At 42.5% G+C, this 24,830-nt stretch overlaps 2 long non-coding RNA genes and 9 other non-coding genes across 15 annotated transcripts; 7 read left to right on the forward strand and 4 right to left on the reverse strand.

The window, feature by feature from the left end:
- Window positions 1-21: 21 nt before the first annotated feature.
- On the reverse strand, window positions 22-93 carry trnad-guc (transfer RNA aspartic acid (anticodon GUC)). Its single transcript has one exon. It is a non-coding gene; the product is annotated as a tRNA-Asp (tRNA).
- A 1,806-nt stretch (window positions 94-1,899) lies between these two features.
- LOC144995521 (uncharacterized) lies at window positions 1,900-5,072 on the forward strand. Of its 3 annotated transcripts, none has more exons than XR_013659082.1 (4): window positions 1,900-2,867; window positions 2,953-3,018; window positions 3,206-3,757; window positions 3,834-5,072. It is a non-coding gene; the product is annotated as an uncharacterized LOC144995521 (long non-coding RNA). The 3 variants fall into 3 exon arrangements; XR_013659083.1 differs by having other exon boundaries at window positions 1,900-2,712; window positions 2,784-2,867; window positions 3,206-5,072; XR_013659081.1 differs by having other exon boundaries at window positions 3,206-5,072.
- Window positions 5,073-5,285: 213 nt separating this feature from the next.
- Window positions 5,286-8,457, forward strand: LOC144995522 (uncharacterized). Of its 3 annotated transcripts, none has more exons than XR_013659085.1 (4): window positions 5,286-6,252; window positions 6,338-6,403; window positions 6,591-7,142; window positions 7,219-8,457. It is a non-coding gene; the product is annotated as an uncharacterized LOC144995522 (long non-coding RNA). The 3 variants fall into 3 exon arrangements; XR_013659086.1 differs by having other exon boundaries at window positions 5,286-6,097; window positions 6,169-6,252; window positions 6,591-8,457; XR_013659084.1 differs by having other exon boundaries at window positions 6,591-8,457.
- A 408-nt stretch (window positions 8,458-8,865) lies between these two features.
- Window positions 8,866-8,939, forward strand: trnan-guu (transfer RNA asparagine (anticodon GUU)). Its single transcript has one exon. It is a non-coding gene; the product is annotated as a tRNA-Asn (tRNA).
- A 909-nt stretch (window positions 8,940-9,848) lies between these two features.
- On the forward strand, window positions 9,849-9,922 carry trnan-guu (transfer RNA asparagine (anticodon GUU)). Its single transcript has one exon. It is a non-coding gene; the product is annotated as a tRNA-Asn (tRNA).
- A 4,590-nt stretch (window positions 9,923-14,512) lies between these two features.
- On the reverse strand, window positions 14,513-14,584 carry trnad-guc (transfer RNA aspartic acid (anticodon GUC)). The gene has a single exon. It is a non-coding gene; the product is annotated as a tRNA-Asp (tRNA).
- Window positions 14,585-14,793: 209 nt separating this feature from the next.
- trnan-guu (transfer RNA asparagine (anticodon GUU)) lies at window positions 14,794-14,867 on the forward strand. Its single transcript has one exon. It is a non-coding gene; the product is annotated as a tRNA-Asn (tRNA).
- Window positions 14,868-16,309: 1,442 nt separating this feature from the next.
- Window positions 16,310-16,381, reverse strand: trnad-guc (transfer RNA aspartic acid (anticodon GUC)). The gene has a single exon. It is a non-coding gene; the product is annotated as a tRNA-Asp (tRNA).
- A 209-nt stretch (window positions 16,382-16,590) lies between these two features.
- trnan-guu (transfer RNA asparagine (anticodon GUU)) lies at window positions 16,591-16,664 on the forward strand. Its single transcript has one exon. It is a non-coding gene; the product is annotated as a tRNA-Asn (tRNA).
- A 1,442-nt stretch (window positions 16,665-18,106) lies between these two features.
- Window positions 18,107-18,178, reverse strand: trnad-guc (transfer RNA aspartic acid (anticodon GUC)). The gene has a single exon. It is a non-coding gene; the product is annotated as a tRNA-Asp (tRNA).
- Window positions 18,179-18,387: 209 nt separating this feature from the next.
- On the forward strand, window positions 18,388-18,461 carry trnan-guu (transfer RNA asparagine (anticodon GUU)). The gene has a single exon. It is a non-coding gene; the product is annotated as a tRNA-Asn (tRNA).
- The last annotated feature ends 6,369 nt before the right edge of the window (window positions 18,462-24,830 follow it).

Genomic DNA, 24,830 nt, shown 5'->3' on the forward strand with positions numbered 1-24,830 from the left:
AGGCTGAACTAGAAAAGGGCTCTCCCCGTCAGGGAATCGAACCCTGGTCTTCCGCGTGACAGGCGGAGATACTGTCCACTATACTAACGAGGAACTGACACACTTGAACAAACATGTCGAAGATGGGTCACAGACGAGCTGGGATGCACACTTTGTTTCCTCAATGGATGAAGTGGCATGAAAAACCAATTCAAATGCAATCTCTCACAAACAGACTTTTTAGTCCATTTCAAATAAGAAATGACATGTCATCATTTACCAACAAGCACTATAATCAGAATGGTATTTTCCACACATGTTGTCTCTGTGGCGCAATAGGTTAGCGCGTTCGGCTGTTAACCGAAAGGTTGCAGGTTCAAGCCCACCCAGAGGCGTTGATTACTCCTGTCCTTCCTTCAATGCTAGTCTCATGTTTACTTCTATCTGGTTAGCTAATTTACTCAGTACTTTCATCCCTCAGCTCATGTAACTTTCTTAACTTCATATTCAAATCCAAATATTTCCACAGACTCATGAAAATGCAAGAGTGGACACAAAGAGTGGGTGGGACAAGTGCTTTGGAACTTCAAAAGTACACAAAGCACAGGCCTCTTCTGTGCTGCTGCAACACACAGCCTGTTAATTTGGATGGACGCTCAAGCTTTCCCTAGGGCTGTAGGCTGAAGAACGTCCTGGCGCTGCCAACAGACATAGTTCCACTACATTGCAACTGCTGAGTATCTTGGTTACTCCACAAGCAAAACACCTCAGTAGACGCCCTGCTTGACAATTCAGTTCAAAAAGAAAGGGCCTTTTTCTCAATTCAATCTTTGCCTTCTGAGCAAGCAAGCACTTGTTAGTTTCACACTTTCCAAAGCTGGTCCTGGAAGATGTCAGGATGGACGAGGAGTCTGACGCACTGCGCTATAGTTGCAGTCTCGTACTGGCACGTGTTTGAATGCAACTTCTGACATTCAGCCAGCAGTCATGCTTATGCTCAGCTGTCCTCAACAATGTAACAGTGCATTATATTTACTGTCAAGCAACATCACCAACAAACTTGGTTGATGTCAAGTCATTCAGACAAAACGGACCTGTTTCTCTTTGGAGACTGTTGTCGGATGTGCTGGAAATGACGGAAAGACTGATCAATGCTTTCTGATTGCCTTTATCAGAAAACTCTTTCTGAGGTTCTGTGTGGTTTGTTTTGTATTTGTTTATAAGAACTTCAATTATATGGAATTTTCAGTTTTAAAGTGAATGGAAAAGGACAAGATGGGATTTCCTGGCGGTGAGAATTGATCTCATCACCAAGGAAACAACTTCTTAGGTCTTTGTCAGACAAGTTACAAATTGTATTTGTCCTTATTCCGGGAGGATTAAGGGCTACCTGGCTGTCATTGGATGCTATTGAAAGAGGTGTCAAGTCATTGCATTAGAACGATCGGTCTGACGACTTAGCTGTAATGCACAGTGGGCATCTTGTTGAACTTACCAAAACCTAACCTTAATTGTGAGAAAACAATGTCATGTCCTTCTTTGAAAGCTGTCTTTGAAAAGAAGCAGAAATGTGACAAGTGCCATATAGGACAGAAGCACTAAAGCTTTAGATGTGGACAAATGTTGTGAAACAGACAGTGCATTTAGAATAAATATTTGAGTCACAAAGAATTGTGGGGTTCATGAATTACCTGTTGATTCTTGCAAAGAAGGCGGCCATTTTTGTGACACCACAGTGAGTGTGTAGGAGTTGATAGAGGTTTCACCAGCAAATAGGGGTTGGTGCAAGATAATGTGTTTTCTAGGAGCCAGTTGAAGGCTGAACTAGAAAAGGGCTCTCCCAGTCAGGGAATCGAACCCTGGTCTTCCGCGCGGGAGCCGAAAATGGTTAAGCTTAACTCTCTTAACTTTTCCCATTCATTCTCTATGGTAGTTCTTAACACTACGGATGTAATTTACTTTTTCACCACTAGCGGGATTTTGGGGGCGCTGTTTCCACATCGCCTTAGTAGTAAGGATTTTACAGGAAGAGCCTTCAGGAAGAGAAAACAACAACAATCCTGCGGCCAGATTTGATCCGATCGCTGTTAAAACACAAGAGCACAACAAGTTAAAGTCAAGTTAACGTCTGATGTAAGTAAAAAAAAATGTACAAGACAAAGTATCTAATCTGAAGACATTTCTCTTTCCGTCATTGTTGAACATGAAACTCCAGCGGTGAGGATAACAGCTGGATGAGAAGAATGTCTAACTAGAAACTTTGAGCAGTTTTGTGTGTGTGTTTGTGTGTGTGTTTTCAAAGCCTTTTTTTTTTTTACCCAAGGTAGTGTGGAGGTGAACAGGGGTTACATTACATTTTCTATGCTATTTTTATAATGCACAACAGGGGTTACAGTACTTTATGATCAATTTAATGGATTATATGTATGCAGGTATATTGCATAGCAGGAATATGCAAAATTAAAGATTTGAGGAACTGTTTAGCTGAAAGATCAGTGGAGCCACCTTCAAGTAGTGAGGACAACCAGCTGGTTGGATTTGGTGTGCATTCTAAGAAGACCTGGAGGGATGTCTGGTAGAGAAGAGAAGATGGATGTGCATCATTTATCCTCAGGAAACAGTGGGTTTCAGGCAGCAAAACGTTCCTGCTCCAGCAGTACCTGAAGAAGAAAGAGGCTCAGACTCAGAGCTCTTCAGAACCTGCTCTTCCTAAACCTTCTTCTAGTCTTCCAGGTCTGTGGCAGACTAGACGTTCATGCTGACGTTAGTAAATATGGTAGAAATGATGTTTCCCATCTTTTCAGTGTCTTCTTTAGAGATGGAAGATGATGAAGAGTTGGAGAGAATGATGCTCTATGTCTCTCCATCCAAACTCCTCCCTTTACAAGGTAAAATTAAATCACACACAAGTACACACTGAGTGTTAATTACTACTTCTGATTCCAACCTGTTTTCTTATTTCTTTTACTAAAGAGCAGGGACATGTAGTGAAGAAGATGACAGGACCAACGTGTTTAGAAACAATCCCAACCCAGCCAAGTGAGCAACACCAACATGTATCACATGTTGATTATGTTTCTGTATGCAGAATAGTAGTACTAGTAGTTGAAAAACTGATACTAGACTACATGTTAGTCTTAGATCACTCCTTTCTTTACACTCAGCACTTTTAAATGTGTCTGTTCAAATAGATGCATATTCATATGTTTACTTTATTTTCTTGCAGGTTCACTGAGTAAAGGTCTAGCTGCTGCTGCTGCTGTCGCTGGTACCTGATGGTTCTGTCGTAAACCAGGATCACCTTTTCCTTTCCTCTGTTTGCTGGTTGGCCACGTTCTGTTCTAATGCAGGTGTTTTGTGTGATTGCTTTTGTGATGCTGAAGGTATTCATTGTTCGTCGTTGAGGGTAAATTCAGAAATATTTTATTTGCATGAGTTTCTCATGAAAGTGATTGAAAGAAACCAGTCTTAAAAAGCAGAATTACAACAAAAGTACATGTCTTAACACGTCAGAGTAAAGTGGTTACACATGGATTATTACATCATAATGGTACCTTTCCTGGTCAATCAAAATATTAAAAAAGGAAAATAATTATTCATTTATTGATTTTCATACCACACCTGTTCTATTGAGCATGTTTTCTTAGATGGTTTTGAGTGTTTTGCACAATTACTAACAAAGAACTCTAAATACTTTGGGCTTTAGTGATGGATATTTCTGTTGATCTGAATCCAGACCAGCCTGAGAAGTCCAGCTGTCCTGCTGCTACACATGCAGGTGAGTTTTGGGGATCATTTGTCAGCTTTACTCTGCTGCAGCGTCCTGTCTGTTTCTGACTGTCTTTTTCCACCAGTTTCTTCTGCTCCAGTGAAGACTCCGATGCCAGTACCACCAGAGTTCCTCGCCTTGGAAATGCCTCAAAGTGTCCAGGATAAAACCTACAGTCAGTGCATTAACTTTGACAAAAATGCAAAGTACTGTATTCATTTGGACTTTGAGATAATATTTTATTCAACAACTCATGTTATTTTTTTATTTTTCCAGCAGTCGTTGGAAGACCCTCAGCTCAGTCTGCAGCTCCTCCTCCTGCTCACTTTCAGCCAACGCCTGCTGCTTCACCACTTCCATCTTATGACCAAGATGTTAGAAGCTGGAACTGATCTCCCCAGCAGAGGATCTGGATGAAAACAGAGATGGAGGCCTTAGGACTGTGGCCCGGGTGTCCACCTGTGAGACCTGCAATGAATATGATCTGCTTGTGGCGTATCCCACCTCAGAACATCATTTACCGTAAAACCTTTGGAGACCCAGCAGCTGTGGTATAAACTCACTCAAGGAAGTGAAACTGTCACTGTGCCAGTTGTGACTCTCCCTCATGCTTAAACCAGACGAAGCTCCTCTAACTCAGACCGACGTTGAAATAATGGTGAAGGAGATTGTAGGTCTGCAGCAACAACAGCAGAAACCTGGAAAAAAGATGATACACAACTGTCTTGCTTGTGGGCAGCCTTGTTACTTTGAGGATGGATCTTCTGTTCATTTATCTGTCTGGGGATGTAAAATACCTCTACTGCTCCAAAAAGGTACACTAGATCTATGCAGCAGAAGTCCTTACCAACCCCAGAATCCCATTTGCAGACTTTGCTGTCAGTCCATTTTTTGACAGAGAGTTAAAGGCTGCATTCATGGTCACACACTGATTATGATAGAACTCCTGATTTTATCCTTCAATGTGAAAATATTTGTAATTTAGTTTGTGAAATCTATTTTGTGAATACAATTTTCTTACAGTTTTGTTCTTGAATTGTTTAGAAAAAGCAACAATATTTACTTCTACCTCAATTCATTTTACATCTTTAAATTACTTGTATTAATTTTTGCATATTTAAATCCTTCTGCCCTTTAATTGTAGATACATGGTTGAACGTTTTGTGTTAAATACTGTTTATTTATTTATTGCTTGTTGATATCTTAATAAAGCATGGTTGAAATTGAAATGACTGTTTTTAGGCACAAGGAAAGATGGAAGTAGAAAACAATAATTATGAAATGTCATTTTCAGTTTAACATTAAAACATTTATTATACCCTAACTTCTGACCGACATCACTCTAACCGGGGCTCGAACTCGGTACCAAAGGATTTCATCACCTTGGAAAGCATTCCACAAGCCACAATTTGATTGGCTGCCTGTGCTGCAGAAGCTGCAATTTGATTGGCTGTTCCGTGTTACAGGTATATACGGCTGGCCTCCGCGCGGGAGCCGAAAATGGTTAAGCTTAACTCTCTTAACTTTTCCCATTCATTCTCTATGGTAGTTCTTAACACTACGGATGTAATTTACTTTTTCACCACTAGCGGGATTTTGGGGGCGCTGTTTCCACATCGCCTTAGTAGTAAGGATTTTACAGGAAGAGCCTTCAGGAAGAGAAAACAACAACAATCCTGCGGCCAGATTTGATCCGATCGCTGTTAAAACACAAGAGCACAACAAGTTAAAGTCAAGTTAACGTCTGATGTAAGTAAAAAAAAATGTACAAGACAAAGTATCTAATCTGAAGACATTTCTCTTTCCGTCATTGTTGAACATGAAACTCCAGCGGTGAGGATAACAGCTGGATGAGAAGAATGTCTAACTAGAAACTTTGAGCAGTTTTGTGTGTGTGTTTGTGTGTGTGTTTTCAAAGCCTTTTTTTTTTTTACCCAAGGTAGTGTGGAGGTGAACAGGGGTTACATTACATTTTCTATGCTATTTTTATAATGCACAACAGGGGTTACAGTACTTTATGATCAATTTAATGGATTATATGTATGCAGGTATATTGCATAGCAGGAATATGCAAAATTAAAGATTTGAGGAACTGTTTAGCTGAAAGATCAGTGGAGCCACCTTCAAGTAGTGAGGACAACCAGCTGGTTGGATTTGGTGTGCATTCTAAGAAGACCTGGAGGGATGTCTGGTAGAGAAGAGAAGATGGATGTGCATCATTTATCCTCAGGAAACAGTGGGTTTCAGGCAGCAAAACGTTCCTGCTCCAGCAGTACCTGAAGAAGAAAGAGGCTCAGACTCAGAGCTCTTCAGAACCTGCTCTTCCTAAACCTTCTTCTAGTCTTCCAGGTCTGTGGCAGACTAGACGTTCATGCTGACGTTAGTAAATATGGTAGAAATGATGTTTCCCATCTTTTCAGTGTCTTCTTTAGAGATGGAAGATGATGAAGAGTTGGAGAGAATGATGCTCTATGTCTCTCCATCCAAACTCCTCCCTTTACAAGGTAAAATTAAATCACACACAAGTACACACTGAGTGTTAATTACTACTTCTGATTCCAACCTGTTTTCTTATTTCTTTTACTAAAGAGCAGGGACATGTAGTGAAGAAGATGACAGGACCAACGTGTTTAGAAACAATCCCAACCCAGCCAAGTGAGCAACACCAACATGTATCACATGTTGATTATGTTTCTGTATGCAGAATAGTAGTACTAGTAGTTGAAAAACTGATACTAGACTACATGTTAGTCTTAGATCACTCCTTTCTTTACACTCAGCACTTTTAAATGTGTCTGTTCAAATAGATGCATATTCATATGTTTACTTTATTTTCTTGCAGGTTCACTGAGTAAAGGTCTAGCTGCTGCTGCTGCTGTCGCTGGTACCTGATGGTTCTGTCGTAAACCAGGATCACCTTTTCCTTTCCTCTGTTTGCTGGTTGGCCACGTTCTGTTCTAATGCAGGTGTTTTGTGTGATTGCTTTTGTGATGCTGAAGGTATTCATTGTTCGTCGTTGAGGGTAAATTCAGAAATATTTTATTTGCATGAGTTTCTCATGAAAGTGATTGAAAGAAACCAGTCTTAAAAAGCAGAATTACAACAAAAGTACATGTCTTAACACGTCAGAGTAAAGTGGTTACACATGGATTATTACATCATAATGGTACCTTTCCTGGTCAATCAAAATATTAAAAAAGGAAAATAATTATTCATTTATTGATTTTCATACCACACCTGTTCTATTGAGCATGTTTTCTTAGATGGTTTTGAGTGTTTTGCACAATTACTAACAAAGAACTCTAAATACTTTGGGCTTTAGTGATGGATATTTCTGTTGATCTGAATCCAGACCAGCCTGAGAAGTCCAGCTGTCCTGCTGCTACACATGCAGGTGAGTTTTGGGGATCATTTGTCAGCTTTACTCTGCTGCAGCGTCCTGTCTGTTTCTGACTGTCTTTTTCCACCAGTTTCTTCTGCTCCAGTGAAGACTCCGATGCCAGTACCACCAGAGTTCCTCGCCTTGGAAATGCCTCAAAGTGTCCAGGATAAAACCTACAGTCAGTGCATTAACTTTGACAAAAATGCAAAGTACTGTATTCATTTGGACTTTGAGATAATATTTTATTCAACAACTCATGTTATTTTTTTATTTTTCCAGCAGTCGTTGGAAGACCCTCAGCTCAGTCTGCAGCTCCTCCTCCTGCTCACTTTCAGCCAACGCCTGCTGCTTCACCACTTCCATCTTATGACCAAGATGTTAGAAGCTGGAACTGATCTCCCCAGCAGAGGATCTGGATGAAAACAGAGATGGAGGCCTTAGGACTGTGGCCCGGGTGTCCACCTGTGAGACCTGCAATGAATATGATCTGCTTGTGGCGTATCCCACCTCAGAACATCATTTACCGTAAAACCTTTGGAGACCCAGCAGCTGTGGTATAAACTCACTCAAGGAAGTGAAACTGTCACTGTGCCAGTTGTGACTCTCCCTCATGCTTAAACCAGACGAAGCTCCTCTAACTCAGACCGACGTTGAAATAATGGTGAAGGAGATTGTAGGTCTGCAGCAACAACAGCAGAAACCTGGAAAAAAGATGATACACAACTGTCTTGCTTGTGGGCAGCCTTGTTACTTTGAGGATGGATCTTCTGTTCATTTATCTGTCTGGGGATGTAAAATACCTCTACTGCTCCAAAAAGGTACACTAGATCTATGCAGCAGAAGTCCTTACCAACCCCAGAATCCCATTTGCAGACTTTGCTGTCAGTCCATTTTTTGACAGAGAGTTAAAGGCTGCATTCATGGTCACACACTGATTATGATAGAACTCCTGATTTTATCCTTCAATGTGAAAATATTTGTAATTTAGTTTGTGAAATCTATTTTGTGAATACAATTTTCTTACAGTTTTGTTCTTGAATTGTTTAGAAAAAGCAACAATATTTACTTCTACCTCAATTCATTTTACATCTTTAAATTACTTGTATTAATTTTTGCATATTTAAATCCTTCTGCCCTTTAATTGTAGATACATGGTTGAACGTTTTGTGTTAAATACTGTTTATTTATTTATTGCTTGTTGATATCTTAATAAAGCATGGTTGAAATTGAAATGACTGTTTTTAGGCACAAGGAAAGATGGAAGTAGAAAACAATAATTATGAAATGTCATTTTCAGTTTAACATTAAAACATTTATTATACCCTAACTTCTGACCGACATCACTCTAACCGGGGCTCGAACTCGGTACCAAAGGATTTCATCACCTTGGAAAGCATTCCACAAGCCACAATTTGATTGGCTGCCTGTGCTGCAGAAGCTGCAATTTGATTGGCTGTTCCGTGTTACAGGTATATACGGCTGGCCTCCGCGTGACAGGCGGAGATACTGTCCACTATACTAACAAGGAACTGACACACTTGAACAAACATGTCGAACATGGGTCACAGACGAGCTGGGATGCGCACTTTGTTTCCTCAATGGGTGAAGTGGCATGAAAAACCAATTCAAATGCAATCTCTCACAAACAGACTTTTTAGTCCATTTCAAATAAGAAATGACATGTCATCATTTACCAACAAGCACTATAATCAGAATGGTATTTTCCACACATGTTGTCTCTGTGGCGCAATAGGCTAGCGCGTTCGGCTGTTAACCGAAAGGTTGGTGGTTCAAGCCCACCCAGAGGCGTTGATTACTCCTGTCCTTCCTTCAATGCTAGTCTCATGTTTACTTCTATCTGCTTAGCTAATTTACTCAGTACTTTCATCCCTCAGCTCATGTAACTTTCTTAACTTCATATTCAAATCCAAATATTTCCCCAGACTCATGAAAATGCAAGAGTGGACACAAAGAGTGGGTGGGACAAGTGCTTTGGAACTTCAAAAGTACACAAAGCACAGGCCTTTTCTGTGCTGCTGCAACACACAGCCTGTTAATTTGGATGGACGCTCAAGCTTTCCCTAGGGCTGTAGGCTGAAGAACGTCCTGGCGCTGCCAACAGACATAGTTCCACTACATTGCAACTGCTGAGTATCTTGGTTACTCCACAAGCAAAACACCTCAGTAGACGCCCTGCTTGACAATTCAGTTCAAAAAGAAAGGAGAAAAAAAATGATGTCACTGAAGCTATTCAACAGGTAGAACTAGCTCCATCCCTGCACGTACGTACGTCTGTTGATTCTTGCAAAGAAGGCGGCCATTTTTGTGACACCACAGTGAGTGTGTAGGAGTTGATAGAGGTTTCACCAGCAAATAGGGGTTGGTGCAAGATAATGTGTTTTCTAGGAGCCAGTTGAAGGCTGAACTAGAAAAGGGCTCTCCCCGTCAGAGAATCGAACCCTGGTCTTCCGCGTGAAAGGGCGGAGATACTGTCCACTATACTAACGAGGAACTGACACACTTGAACAAACATGTCGAAGATGGGTCACAGACGAGCTGGGATGCACACTTTGTTTCCTCAATGGGTGAAGTGGCATGAAAAACCAATTCAAATGCAATCTCTCACAAACAGACTTTTTAGTCCATTTCAAATAAGAAATGACATGTCATCATTTACCAACAAGCACTATAATCAGAATGGTATTTTCCACACATGTTGTCTCTGTGGCGCAATAGGCTAGCGCGTTCGGCTGTTAACCGAAAGGTTGGTGGTTCAAGCCCACCCAGAGGCGTTGATTACTCCTGTCCTTCCTTCAATGCTAGTCTCATGTTTACTTCTATATGGTTAGCTAATTTACTCAGTACTTTCATCCCTCAGCTCATGTAACTTTCTTAACTTCATATTCTAATCCAAATATTTCCCCAGACTCATGAAAATGCAAGAGTGGACACAAAGAGTGAGTGGGACAAGTGCTTTGGAACTTCAAAAGTACACAAAGCACATGCCTCTTCTGTGCTGCTGCAACACACAGCCGGTTAATTTGGATGGACGCTCAAGCTTTCCCTAGGGCTTTAGGCTGAAGAACGTCCTGGCGCTGCCAACAGACATAGTTCCACTACATTGCAACTGCTGAGTATCTTGGTTACTCCACAAGCAAAACACCTCAGTAGACGCCCTGCTTGACTCTTCTTTCTCTTTCGGCTTTTCCCATCAGGGGTCGCCACAGCGAATCATCCTTTTCCACCTCACTCTATCATGAACATCTACTACCCTAACGTTAGCCAACTTCATGTCCTCTGTTAAGACATCCATATATCTCCTCTTTGGCCGTCCTCTTGCCCTCCGGCCAGGCAGCTCCATCTCCAACATCCTTCTACCAATATATCCACTATCCCTCCTCTGAACATGTCCAAACCATCTCAGTCTGGCTTCTCTGACTTTGTCGCTAACACAGGCAACGTGAGCCGTCCCTCTGATGTACTCGTTCCTTATCCTGTCTAACCTGGTCACTCCTAAGGAGAATCTCAACATCTTCATCTCCGCTACCTCCATCTCAGCCTCTTGTCTCTGTCTCACTGCTACCGTCTCTAACCCATAGAGCAGAGCTGGTCTCACCACTGTCTTGTACACCTTTCCTTTGAGTCTTGCTGGCACTCTTCTGTCACACAACACTCCTGACACTTTCCTCCAACCGCTCCACCCTGCCTGCACTCGCCTCTTCACCTCTTTTCCACAATCCCCATCACACTGAACTGTTGACCCCAAGTACTTAAACTCCTGCACCTTCTTCACCTCAGTCCCCTGTAACCTAACGCTTCTACCTTGATCCCTCTCGTTCAGACACATGTATTCTGTCTTACTACGACTGACCTTCATACCTCTTCTTTCCAGAGCAAACCTCCACCTCTCTAGCTGTTCCTCCACCTGCTCTCTACTCTCACTGCAAATTACAATGTCATCCGCAAACATCATTGTCCAGGGAGATTCCTGTCTTACCTCGTCTGTCAGCCTGTCCATCAGCATAGCAAACAAAAAAGGACTCAAAGCTGATCCTTGGTGTAGTCCCACCTCCACCTTGAACTCCTCTGTCTGACCTACAGCACATCTCACCACCGTCATACTTCTCTCATACATGTCCTGAACTACTCTGACATACTTCTCTGCCACTCCAGACGACCTCATACAGTACCACAGCTCCTCCCTCGGCACCCTGTCATACGCCTTCTCTAAATCTACGAACACACAATGCAGCTCCTTCTGACCTTCTCTGTACTTTTCCATCAACATTCTCAAAGCAAAAATGGCATCAGTGGTGCTCTTACGGGGCATGAAACCATACTGCTGCTCACAAATCTCCACCTTCTTCCTAAGCCTGGCTTCCACTACTCTTTCCCACAGCTTCATTGTGTGGCTCATCAACTTTATTCCTCTATAGTTGCTGCAGTTCTGCATGTCACCCTTGTTCTTAAAGATCGGGACCAGAACGCTTCTCCTCCATTCCTCAGGCATCTTCTCACTCTCTAAAATCCCATTGAACAACCTTGTTAGAAATTCCACTGCTGTCTCTCCTAAGCACTTCCATACCTCCACAGGTACGTCATCAGGACCAACGGCCTTTCCGCTCTTCATCCTTTTCAGAGCCTTCCTAACCTCATCCTTTCCAATCTCTGCTACTTCCTGCTCCACAACAACCACATCTTCCTCCCTTCTTTCCCTGTCATTTTCCTCGTTCATCAGCTCCTCAAAATACTCCTTCCATCTTTTCTGTACACTCTCTTGGGTTGTTAGCACCTTTCCGTCTCTGTCCTTAATCACCCTTATCTGTTGCACGTCCTTCCCATCTCTGTCTCTCTGTCTGGCTAGCCTGTACAAGTCCTTCTCTCCTTCCTTTGTGTCTAACCTGTCATAAAGCTCATCGTAAGCTTTCTGTTTGGCCTTTGCCACCTCTCTCTTCACTCTACGCTGCGCTTCCTTGTACTCCTGTCTACCTTCCGCAGTCCTTTCTACATCCCACTTCCTTTTAGCCAACCTCTTCCTCTGGACGCATTCCTGTACTTCCTCATTCCACCACCAAGTCTCTTTACCGTCTTTCCTCTTTCCAGATGACACACCTAGCACCTTCCTACCTGTTTCCCTGATAATCTCTGCTGTAGTTTCCCAGTCATCTGGAAGTTCATCCTGACCACCCAGGACCTGCCTCAACTTCTGCCTAAATTCCTCACAAGTTTCTTCATTCTGTAGCTTCCACCACTTGGTCTTCTTTTCTGTTTTCCCTATCTTCTTCTTCCTGACCTCCAGAGTCATCTTACACACCAACATGCGGTGCTGTCTGGCTACACTCTCTCCTACCACCACTTTGCAGTCATTAACCTCTCTCAAATGACCTCGTCTACATAGGATGTAGTCCACCTGAGTACTCCTACCTCCACTTCTGTATGTCACTCTATGTTCCTCTCTCTTCTGGAAGTAAGTGTTGACTACAGCCATTTCCATCCTCTTCGCAAAGTCCACCACCATCTGTCCCTCCAGATTCCTTTCCTTCACACCAAACCTGCCCATCACCTCCTCATCACCTCTGTTGCCCTCACCAACATGCCCATTAAAGTCTGCTCCAATAACAACTCTCTCTCCTCTGGGAAAACTCTCTATGACCTCATCCAACTCACTCCAGAATCTCTCCTTCACTTCTAACTCACAGCCAACCTGTGGCGCATACCCACTGACTACATTCACCATCACCCCTTCAATTTCTAACTTTAGGCTCATCATCCTGTCTGAGACTCTTTTCACCTCTAGAACACTGTTTACAAACTCCCCCTTCAGAATCACTCCTACCCCGTTTCTCTTTCTATCAACACCATGATAGAAAAGTTTGTATCCTCCTCCAATACTACGTGCCTTGCTGCCCTTCCACCTTGTCTCCTGCACACACGGTACATCTACCTTCCTTCTCTCCATCATGTCTGCCAGCTCTCTGCCTTTCCCTGTCATTGTGCCAACGTTAAGAGTCCCTATTCTCAAACCTATGTTCCTGCCTTTTCCCTTCTCTCTCTGGCAACGGACCCTTCTGCCTCCCCTCTTTCTTCGACCAACAGTAGTCAAATTTCCACCGACACCCTGTAGGTTAACAGCATCGGTGGCGGTCGTTGTTAACCCGGGCCTCGACCGATCCGGTATGTCTAAAGTGTTGTGGATGATTCGCATGGTTATTTTGGCAATTTTTACGCCGGATGCCCTTCCTGACGCAACCCTCTCTATTTATCCGGGCTTGGGACCGGCACAGAAGTTACTGGCTTGCAACCCCTGTGGCTAGATTAGACGCCCTGCTTGACAATTCAGTTCAAAAAGAAAGGGCCTTTTTCTCAATTCAATCTTTGCCTTCTGAGCAAGCAAGCACTTGTTAGTTTCACACTTTCCAAAGCTGGTCCTGGAAGATGTCAGGATGGACGAGGAGTCTGACGCACTGCGCTATAGTTGCAGTCTCGTACTGGCACGTGTTTGAATGCAACTTCTGACATTCAGCCAGCAGTCATGCTTATGCTCAGCTGTCCTCAACAATGTAACAGTGCATTATATTTACTGTCAAGCAACATCACCAACAAACTTGGTTGATGTCAAGTCATTCAGACAAAACGGACCTGTTTCTCTTTGGAGACTGTTGTCGGATGTGCTGGAAATGACGGAAAGACTGATCAATCCTTTCTGATTGCCTTTATCAGAAAACTCTTTCTGAGGTTCTGTGTGGTTTGTTTTGTATTTGTTTATAAGAACTTCAATTATATGGAATTTTCAGTTTTAAAGTGAATGGAAAAGGACAAGATGGGATTTCCTGGCGGTGAGAATTGATCTCATCACCAAGGAAACAACTTCTTAGGTCTTTGTCAGACAAGTTACAAATTGTATTTGTCCTTATTCCGGGAGGATTAAGGGCTACCTGGCTGTCATTGGATGCTATTGAAAGAGGTGTCAAGTCATTGCATTAGAACAATCGGTCTGACGACTTAGCTGTAATGCACAGTGGGCATCTTGTTGAACTTACCAAAACCTAACCTTAATTGTGAGAAAACAATGTCATGTCCTTCTTTGAAAGCTGTCTTTGAAAAGAAGCAGAAATGTGACAAGTGCCATATAGGACAGAAGCACTAAAGCTTTAGATGTGGACAAATGTTGTGAAACAGACAGTGCATTTAGAATAAATATTTGAGTCACAAAGAATTGTGGGGTTCATGAATTACCTGTTGATTCTTGCAAAGAAGGCGGCCATTTTTGTGACACCACAGTGAGTGTGTAGGAGTTGATAGAGGTTTCACCAGCAAATAGGTGTTGGTGCAAGATAATGTGTTTTGTAGGAGCCAGTTGAAGGCTGAACTAGGAAAGGGCTCTCCCCGTCAGGGAATCGAACCCTGGTCTTCCGCGTGACAGGCGGAGATACTGTCCACTATACTAACGAGGAACTGACACACTTGAACAAACATGTCGAAGATGGGTCACAGACGAGCTGGGATGCACACTTTGTTTCCTCAATGGATGAAGTGGCATGAAAAACCAATTCAAATGCAATCTCTCACAAACAGACTTTTTAGTCCATTTCAAATAAGAAATGACATGTCATCATTTACCAACAAGCACTATAATCAGAATGGTATTTTCCACACATATGTTGTCTCTGTGGCGCAATAGGCTAGCGCGTTCGGCTGTTAACCGAAAGGTTGGTGGTTCAAGCCCACCCAGAGGCGTTGATTACTCCTGTCCTTCCTTCAATGCTAGTCTCATGTTTACTTCTATCTGGTTAGCTAATTTACACAGAACTTTCATCCCTCAGCTCATGTAACTTTCTTAACTTCATATTCAAATCCAAATATTTCCCCAGACTCATGAAAATGCAAGAGTGGACACAAAGAGTGGGTGGGACAAGTGCTTTGGAACTTCAAAAGTACACAAAGCACGGTCCTCTTCTGTGCTGCTGCAACACACAGCCTGTTAATTTGGATGGACGCTCAAGCTTTCCCTAGGGCTGTAGGCTGAAGAACGTCTTGGCGCTGCCAACAGACATAGTTCCACTACATTGCAACTACTGAGTATCTTGGTTACTCCACAAGCAAAACACCTCAGTAGACGCCCTGCTTGACAATTCAGTTCAAAAAGAAAGGGCCTTTTTCTCAATTCAATCTTTGCCTTCTGAGCAAGCAAGCACTTGTTAGTTTCACACTTTCCAAAGCTGGTCCTGGAAGATGTCAGGATGGACGAGGAGTCCGACGCACTGCGCTATAGTTGCAGTCTCGTACTGGCACGTGTTTGAATGCAACTTCTGACATTCAGCCAGCAGTCATGCTTATGCTCAGCTGTCCTCAACAATGTAACAGTGCATTATATTTACTGTCAAGCAACATCACCAACAAACTTGGTTGATGTCAAGTCATTCAGACAAAACGGACCTGTTTCTCTTTGGAGACTGTTGTCGGATGTGCTGGAAATGACGGAAAGACTGATCAATCCTTTCTGATTGCCTTTATCAGAAAACTCTTTCTGAGGTTCTGTGTGGTTTGTTTTGTATTTGTTTATAAGAACTTCAATTATATGGAATTTTCAGTTTTAAAGTGAATGGAAAAGGACAAGATGGGATTTCCTGGCGGTGAGAATTGATCTCATCACCAAGGAAACAACTTCTTAGGTCTTTGTCAGACAAGTTACAAATTGTATTTGTCCTTATTCCGGGAGGATTAAGGGCTACCTGGCTGTCATTGGATGCTATTGAAAGAGGTGTCAAGTCATTGCATTAGAACAATCGGTCTGACGACTTAGCTGTAATGCACAGTGGGCATCTTGTTGAACTTACCAAAACCTAACCTTAATTGTGAGAAAACAATGTCATGTCCTTCTTTGAAAGCTGTCTTTGAAAAGAAGCAGAAATGTGACAAGTGCCATATAGGACAGAAGCACTAAAGCTTTAGATGTGGACAAATGTTGTGAAACAGACAGTGCATTTAGAATAAATATTTGAGTCACAAAGAATTGTGGGGTTCATGAATTACCTGTTGATTCTTGCAAAGAAGGCGGCCATTTTTGTGACACCACAGTGAGTGTGTAGGAGTTGATAGAAGTTTCACCAGCAAATAGGGGTTGGTGCAAGATAATGTGTTTTCTAGGAGCCAGTTGAAGGCTGAACTAGAAAAGGGCTCTCCCCGTCAGGGAATCGAACCCTGGTCTTCCGCGTGACAGGCGGAGATACTGTCCACTATACTAACGAGGAACTGACACACTTGAACAAACATGTCGAAGATGGGTCACAGACGAGCTGGGATGCACACTTTGTTTCCTCAATGGATGAAGTGGCATGAAAAACCAATTCAAATGCAATCTCTCACAAACAGACTTTTTAGTCCATTTCAAATAAGAAATGACATGTCATCATTTACCAACAAGCACTATAATCAGAATGGTATTTTCCACACATATGTTGTCTCTGTGGCGCAATAGGCTAGCGCGTTCGGCTGTTAACCGAAAGGTTGGTGGTTCAAGCCCACCCAGAGGCGTTGATTACTCCTGTCCTTCCTTCAATGCTAGTCTCATGTTTACTTCTATCTGGTTAGCTAATTTACACAGAACTTTCATCCCTCAGCTCATGTAACTTTCTTAACTTCATATTCAAATCCAAATATTTCCCCAGACTCATGAAAATGCAAGAGTGGACACAAAGAGTGGGTGGGACAAGTGCTTTGGAACTTCAAAAGTACACAAAGCACGGTCCTCTTCTGTGCTGCTGCAACACACAGCCTGTTAATTTGGATGGACGCTCAAGCTTTCCCTAGGGCTGTAGGCTGAAGAACGTCTTGGCGCTGCCAACAGACATAGTTCCACTACATTGCAACTACTGAGTATCTTGGTTACTCCACAAGCAAAACACCTCAGTAGACGCCCTGCTTGACAATTCAGTTCAAAAAGAAAGGGCCTTTTTCTCAATTCAATCTTTGCCTTCTGAGCAAGCAAGCACTTGTTAGTTTCACACTTTCCAAAGCTGGTCCTGGAAGATGTCAGGATGGACGAGGAGTCCGACGCACTGCGCTATAGTTGCAGTCTCGTACTGGCACGTGTTTGAATGCAACTTCTGACATTCAGCCAGCAGTCATGCTTATGCTCAGCTGTCCTCAACAATGTAACAGTGCATTATATTTACTGTCAAGCAACATCACCAACAAACTTGGTTGATGTCAAGTCATTCAGACAAAACGGACCTGTTTCTCTTTGGAGACTGTTGTCGGATGTGCTGGAAATGACGGAAAGACTGATCAATCCTTTCTGATTGCCTTTATCAGAAAACTCTTTCTGAGGTTCTGTGTGGTTTGTTTTGTATTTGTTTATAAGAACTTCAATTATATGGAATTTTCAGTTTTAAAGTGAATGGAAAAGGACAAGATGGGATTTCCTGGCGGTGAGAATTGATCTCATCACCAAGGAAACAACTTCTTAGGTCTTTGTCAGACAAGTTACAAATTGTATTTGTCCTTATTCCGGGAGGATTAAGGGCTACCTGGCTGTCATTGGATGCTATTGAAAGAGGTGTCAAGTCATTGCATTAGAACAATCGGTCTGACGACTTAGCTGTAATGCACAGTGGGCATCTTGTTGAACTTACCAAAACCTAACCTTAATTGTGAGAAAACAATGTCATGTCCTTCTTTGAAAGCTGTCTTTGAAAAGAAGCAGAAATGTGACAAGTGCCATATAGGACAGAAGCACTAAAGCTTTAGATGTGGACAAATGTTGTGAAACAGACAGTGCATTTAGAATAAATATTTGAGTCACAAAGAATTGTGGGGTTCATGAATTACCTGTTGATTCTTGCAAAGAAGGCGGCCATTTTTGTGACACCACAGTGAGTGTGTAGGAGTTGATAGAGGTTTCACCAGCAAATAGGTGTTGGTGCAAGATAATGTGTTTTCTAGGAGCCAGTTGAAGGCTGAACTAGGAAAGGGCTCTCCCCGTCAGGGAATCGAACCCTGGTCTTCCGCGTGACAGGCGGAGATACTGTCCACTATACTAACGAGGAACTGACACACTTGAACAAACATGTCGAAGATGGGTCACAGACGAGCTGGGATGCACACTTTGTTTCCTCAATGGATGAAGTGGCATGAAAAACCAATTCAAATGCAATCTCTCACAAACAGACTTTTTAGTCCATTTCAAATAAGAAATGACATGTCATCATTTACCAACAAGCACTATAATCAGAATGGTATTTTCCACACATATGTTGTCTCTGTGGCGCAATAGGCTAGCGCGTTCGGCTGTTAACCGAAAGGTTGGTGGTTCAAGCCCACCCAGAGGTGTTGATTACTCCTGTCCTTCCTTCAATGCTAGTCTCATGTTTACTTCTATCTGGTTAGCTAATTTACACAGAACTTTCATCCCTCAGCTCATGTAACTTTCTTAACTTCATATTCAAATCCAAATATTTCCCCAGACTCATGAAAATGCAAGAGTGGACACAAAGAGTGGGTGGGACAAGTCCTTTGGAACTTCAAAAGTACACAAAGCACGGTCCTCTTCTGTGCTGCTGCAACACACAGCCTGTTAATTTGGATGGACGCTCAAGCTTTCCCTAGGGCTGTAGGCTGAAGAACGTCTTGGCGCTGCCAACAGACATAGTTCCACTACATTGCAACTACTGAGTATCTTGGTTACTCCACAAGCAAAACACCTCAGTAGACGCCCTGCTTGACAATTCAGTTCAAAAAGAAAGGGCCTTTTTCTCAATTCAATCTTTGCCTTCTGAGCAAGCAAGCACTTGTTAGTTTCACACTTTCCAAAGCTGGTCCTGGAAGATGTCAGGATGGACGAGGAGTCCGACGCACTGCGCTATAGTTGCAGTCTCGTACTGGCACGTGTTTGAATGCAACTTCTGACATTCAGCCAGCAGTCATGCTTATGCTCAGCTGTCCTCAACAATGTAACAGTGCATTATATTTACTGTCAAGCAACATCACCAACAAACTTGGTTGATGTCAAGTCATTCAGACAAAACGGACCTGTTTCTCTTTGGAGACTGTTGTCGGATGTGCTGGAAATGACGGAAAGACTGATCAATCCTTTCTGATTGCCTTTATCAGAAAACTCTTTCTGAGGTTCTGTGTGGTTTGTTTTGTATTTGTTTATAAGAACTTCAATTATATGGAATTTTCAGTTTTAAAGTGAATGGAAAAGGACAAGATGGGATTTCCTGGCGGTGAGAATTGATCTCATCACCAAGGAAACAACTTCTTAGGTCTTTGTCAGACAAGTTACAAATTGTATTTGTCCTTATTCCGGGAGGATTAAGGGCTACCTGGCTGTCATTGGATGCTATTGAAAGAGGTGTCAAGTCATTGCATTAGAACAATCGGTCTGACGACTTAGCTGTAATGCACAGTGGGCATCTTGTTGAACTTACCAAAACCTAACCTTAATTGTGAGAAAACAATGTCATGTCCTTCTTTGAAAGCTGTCTTTGAGAAGAAGCAGAAATGTGACAAGTGCCATATAGGACAGAAGCACTAAAGCTTTAGATGTGGACAAATGTTGTGAAACAGACAGTGCATTTAGAATAAATATTTGAGTCGCAAAGAATTGTGGGGTTCATGAATTACCTGTTGATTCTTGCAAAGAAGGCGGCCATTTTTGTGACACCACAGTGAGTGTGTAGGAGTTGATAGAGGTTTCACCAGCAAATAGGGGTTGGTGCAAGATAATGTGTTTTCTAGGAGCCAGTTGAAGGCTGAACTAGAAAAGGGCTCTACCCGTCAGGGAATCGAACCCTGGTCTTCCGCGTGACAGGCGGAGATACTGTCCACTATACTAACGAGGAACTGACACACTTGAACAAACATGTCGAAGATGGGTCACAGACGAGCTGGGATGCACACTTTGTTTCCTCAATGGATGAAGTGGCATGAAAAACCAATTCAAATGCAATCTCTCACAAACAGACTTTTTAGTCCATTTCAAATAAGAAATGACATGTCATCATTTACCAACAAGCACTATAATCAGAATGGTATTTTCCACACATGTTGTCTCTGTGGCGCAATAGGCTAGCGCGTTCGGCTGTTTACCGAAAGGTTGGTGATTCAAGACCACCCAGAGGCGTTGATTACTCCTGTCCTTCCTTCAATGCTAGTCTCATGTTTACTTCTATCTGGTTAGCTAATTTACTCAGTACTTTCATCCCTCAGCTCATGTAACTTTCTTAACTTCATATTCAAATCCAAATATTTCCCCAGACTCATGAAAATGCAAGAGTGGACACAAAGAGTGGGTGGGACAAGTGCTTTGGAACTTCAAAAGTACACAAAGCACAGGCCTCTTCTGTGCTGCTGCAACACACAGCCTGTTAATTTGGATGGACGCTCAAGCTTTCCCTAGGGCTGTAGGCTGAAGAACGTCCTGGCGCTGCCAACAGACATAGTTCCACTACATTGCAACTACTGAGTATCTTGGTTACTCCACAAGCAAAACACCTCAGTAGACGCCCTGCTTGACAATTCAGTTCAATAAGAAAGGGCCTTTTTCTCAATTCAATCTTTGCCTTCTGAGCAAGCAAGCACTTGTTAGTTTCACACTTTCCAAAGCTGGTCCTGGAAGATGTCAGGATGGACGAGGAGTCCGACGCACTGCGCTATAGTTGCAGTCTCGTACTGGCACGTGTTTGAATGCAACTTCTGACATTCAGCCAGCAGTCATGCTTATGCTCAGCTGTCCTCAACAATGTAACAGTGCATTATATTTACTGTCAAGCAACATCACCAACAAACTTGGTTGATGTCAAGTCATTCAGACAAAACGGACCTGTTTCTCTTTGGAGACTGTTGTCGGATGTGCTGGAAATGACGGAAAGACTGATCAATCCTTTCTGATTGCCTTTATCAGAAAACTCTTTCTGAGGTTCTGTGTGGTTTGTTTTGTATTTGTTTATAAGAACTTCAATTATATGGAATTTTCAGTTTTAAAGTGAATGGAAAAGGACAAGATGGGATTTCCTGGCGGTGAGAATTGATCTCATCACCAAGGAAACAACTTCTTAGGTCTTTGTCAGACAAGTTACAAATTGTATTTGTCCTTATTCCGGGAGGATTAAGGGCTACCTGGCTGTCATTGGATGCTATTGAAAGAGGTGTCAAGTCATTGCATTAGAACAATCGGTCTGACGACTTAGCTGTAATGCACAGTGGGCATCTTGTTGAACTTACCAAAACCTAACCTTAATTGTGAGAAAACAATGTCATGTCCTTCTTTGAAAGCTGTCTTTGAGAAGAAGCAGAAATGTGACAAGTGCCATATAGGACAGAAGCACTAAAGCTTTAGATGTGGACAAATGTTGTGAAACAGACAGTGCATTTAGAATAAATATTTGAGTCGCAAAGAATTGTGGGGTTCATGAATTACCTGTTGATTCTTGCAAAGAAGGCGGCCATTTTTGTGACACCACAGTGAGTGTGTAGGAGTTGATAGAGGTTTCACCAGCAAATAGGGGTTGGTGCAAGATAATGTGTTTTCTAGGAGCCAGTTGAAGGCTGAACTAGAAAAGGGCTCTACCCGTCAGGGAATCGAACCCTGGTCTTCCGCGTGACAGGCGGAGATACTGTCCACTATACTAACGAGGAACTGACACACTTGAACAAACATGTCGAAGATGGGTCACAGACGAGCTGGGATGCACACTTTGTTTCCTCAATGGATGAAGTGGCATGAAAAACCAATTCAAATGCAATCTCTCACAAACAGACTTTTTAGTCCATTTCAAATAAGAAATGACATGTCATCATTTACCAACAAGCACTATAATCAGAATGGTATTTTCCACACATGTTGTCTCTGTGGCGCAATAGGCTAGCGCGTTCGGCTGTTTACCGAAAGGTTGGTGATTCAAGACCACCCAGAGGCGTTGATTACTCCTGTCCTTCCTTCAATGCTAGTCTCATGTTTACTTCTATCTGGTTAGCTAATTTACTCAGTACTTTCATCCCTCAGCTCATGTAACTTTCTTAACTTCATATTCAAATCCAAATATTTCCCCAGACTCATGAAAATGCAAGAGTGGACACAAAGAGTGGGTGGGACAAGTGCTTTGGAACTTCAAAAGTACACAAAGCACAGGCCTCTTCTGTGCTGCTGCAACACACAGCCTGTTAATTTGGATGGACGCTCAAGCTTTCCCTAGGGCTGTAGGCTGAAGAACGTCCTGGCGCTGCCAACAGACATAGTTCCACTACATTGCAACTACTGAGTATCTTGGTTACTCCACAAGCAAAACACCTCAGTAGACGCCCTGCTTGACAATTCAGTTCAAAAAGAAAGGGCCTTTTTCTCAATTCAATCTTTGCCTTCTGAGCAAGCAAGCACTTGTTAGTTTCACACTTTCCAAAGCTGGTCCTGGAAGATGTCAGGATGGACGAGGAGTCCGACGCACTGCGCTATAGTTGCAGTCTCGTACTGGCACCTGTTTGAATGCAACTTCTGACATTCAGCCAGCAGTCATGCTTATGCTCAGCTGTCCTCAACAATGTAACAGTGCATTATATTTACTGTCAAGCAACATCACCAACAAACTTGGTTGATGTCAAGTCATTCAGACAAAACGGACCTGTTTCTCTTTGGAGACTGTTGTCGGATGTGCTGGAAATGACGGAAAGACTGATCAATCCTTTCTGATTGCCTTTATCAGAAAACTCTTTCTGAGGTTCTGTGTGGTTTGTTTTGTATTTGTTTATAAGAACTTCAATTATATGGAATTTTCAGTTTTAAAGTGAATGGAAAAGGACAAGATGGGATTTCCTGGCGGTGAGAATTGATCTCATCACCAAGGAAACAACTTCTTAGGTCTTTGTCAGACAAGTTACAAATTGTATTTGTCCTTATTCCGGGAGGATTAAGGGCTACCTGGCTGTCATTGGATGCTATTGAAAGAGGTGTCAAGTCATTGCATTAGAACAATCGGTCTGACGACTTAGCTGTAATGCACAGTGGGCATCTTGTTGAACTTACCAAAACCTAACCTTAATTGTGAGAAAACAATGTCATGTCCTTCTTTGAAAGCTGTCTTTGAGAAGAAGCAGAAATGTGACAAGTGCCATATAGGACAGAAGCACTAAAGCTTTAGATGTGGACAAATGTTGTGAAACAGACAGTGCATTTAGAATAAATATTTGAGTCGCAAAGAATTGTGGGGTTCATGAATTACCTGTTGATTCTTGCAAAGAAGGCGGCCATTTTTGTGACACCACAGTGAGTGTGTAGGAGTTGATAGAGGTTTCACCAGCAAATAGGGGTTGGTGCAAGATAATGTGTTTTCTAGGAGCCAGTTGAAGGCTGAACTAGAAAAGGGCTCTACCCGTCAGGGAATCGAACCCTGGTCTTCCGCGTGACAGGCGGAGATACTGTCCACTATACTAACGAGGAACTGACACACTTGAACAAACATGTCGAAGATGGGTCACAGACGAGCTGGGATGCACACTTTGTTTCCTCAATGGATGAAGTGGCATGAAAAACCAATTCAAATGCAATCTCTCACAAACAGACTTTTTAGTCCATTTCAAATAAGAAATGACATGTCATCATTTACCAACAAGCACTATAATCAGAATGGTATTTTCCACACATGTTGTCTCTGTGGCGCAATAGGCTAGCGCGTTCGGCTGTTTACCGAAAGGTTGGTGATTCAAGACCACCCAGAGGCGTTGATTACTCCTGTCCTTCCTTCAATGCTAGTCTCATGTTTACTTCTATCTGGTTAGCTAATTTACTCAGTACTTTCATCCCTCAGCTCATGTAACTTTCTTAACTTCATATTCAAATCCAAATATTTCCCCAGACTCATGAAAATGCAAGAGTGGACACAAAGAGTGGGTGGGACAAGTGCTTTGGAACTTCAAAAGTACACAAAGCACAGGCCTCTTCTGTGCTGCTGCAACACACAGCCTGTTAATTTGGATGGACGCTCAAGCTTTCCCTAGGGCTGTAGGCTGAAGAACGTCCTGGCGCTGCCAACAGACATAGTTCCACTACATTGCAACTACTGAGTATCTTGGTTACTCCACAAGCAAAACACCTCAGTAGACGCCCTGCTTGACAATTCAGTTCAAAAAGAAAGGGCCTTTTTCTCAATTCAATCTTTGCCTTCTGAGCAAGCAAGCACTTGTTAGTTTCACACTTTCCAAAGCTGGTCCTGGAAGATGTCAGGATGGACGAGGAGTCCGACGCACTGCGCTATAGTTGCAGTCTCGTACTGGCACCTGTTTGAATGCAACTTCTGACATTCAGCCAGCAGTCATGCTTATGCTCAGCTGTCCTCAACAATGTAACAGTGCATTATATTTACTGTCAAGCAACATCACCAACAAACTTGGTTGATGTCAAGTCATTCAGACAAAACGGACCTGTTTCTCTTTGGAGACTGTTGTCGGATGTGCTGGAAATGACGGAAAGACTGATCAATCCTTTCTGATTGCCTTTATCAGAAAACTCTTTCTGAGGTTCTGTGTGGTTTGTTTTGTATTTGTTTATAAGAACTTCAATTATATGGAATTTTCAGTTTTAAAGTGAATGGAAAAGGACAAGATGGGATTTCCTGGCGGTGAGAATTGATCTCATCACCAAGGAAACAACTTCTTAGGTCTTTGTCAGACAAGTTACAAATTGTATTTGTCCTTATTCCGGGAGGA

Source organism: Oryzias latipes, chromosome 11, assembly GCF_053564925.1.
Source record: "Oryzias latipes strain Hd-rR chromosome 11, Olatipes_Hd-rR_3.1".
Taxonomy (NCBI): Eukaryota; Metazoa; Chordata; class Actinopteri; order Beloniformes; family Adrianichthyidae; genus Oryzias; species Oryzias latipes.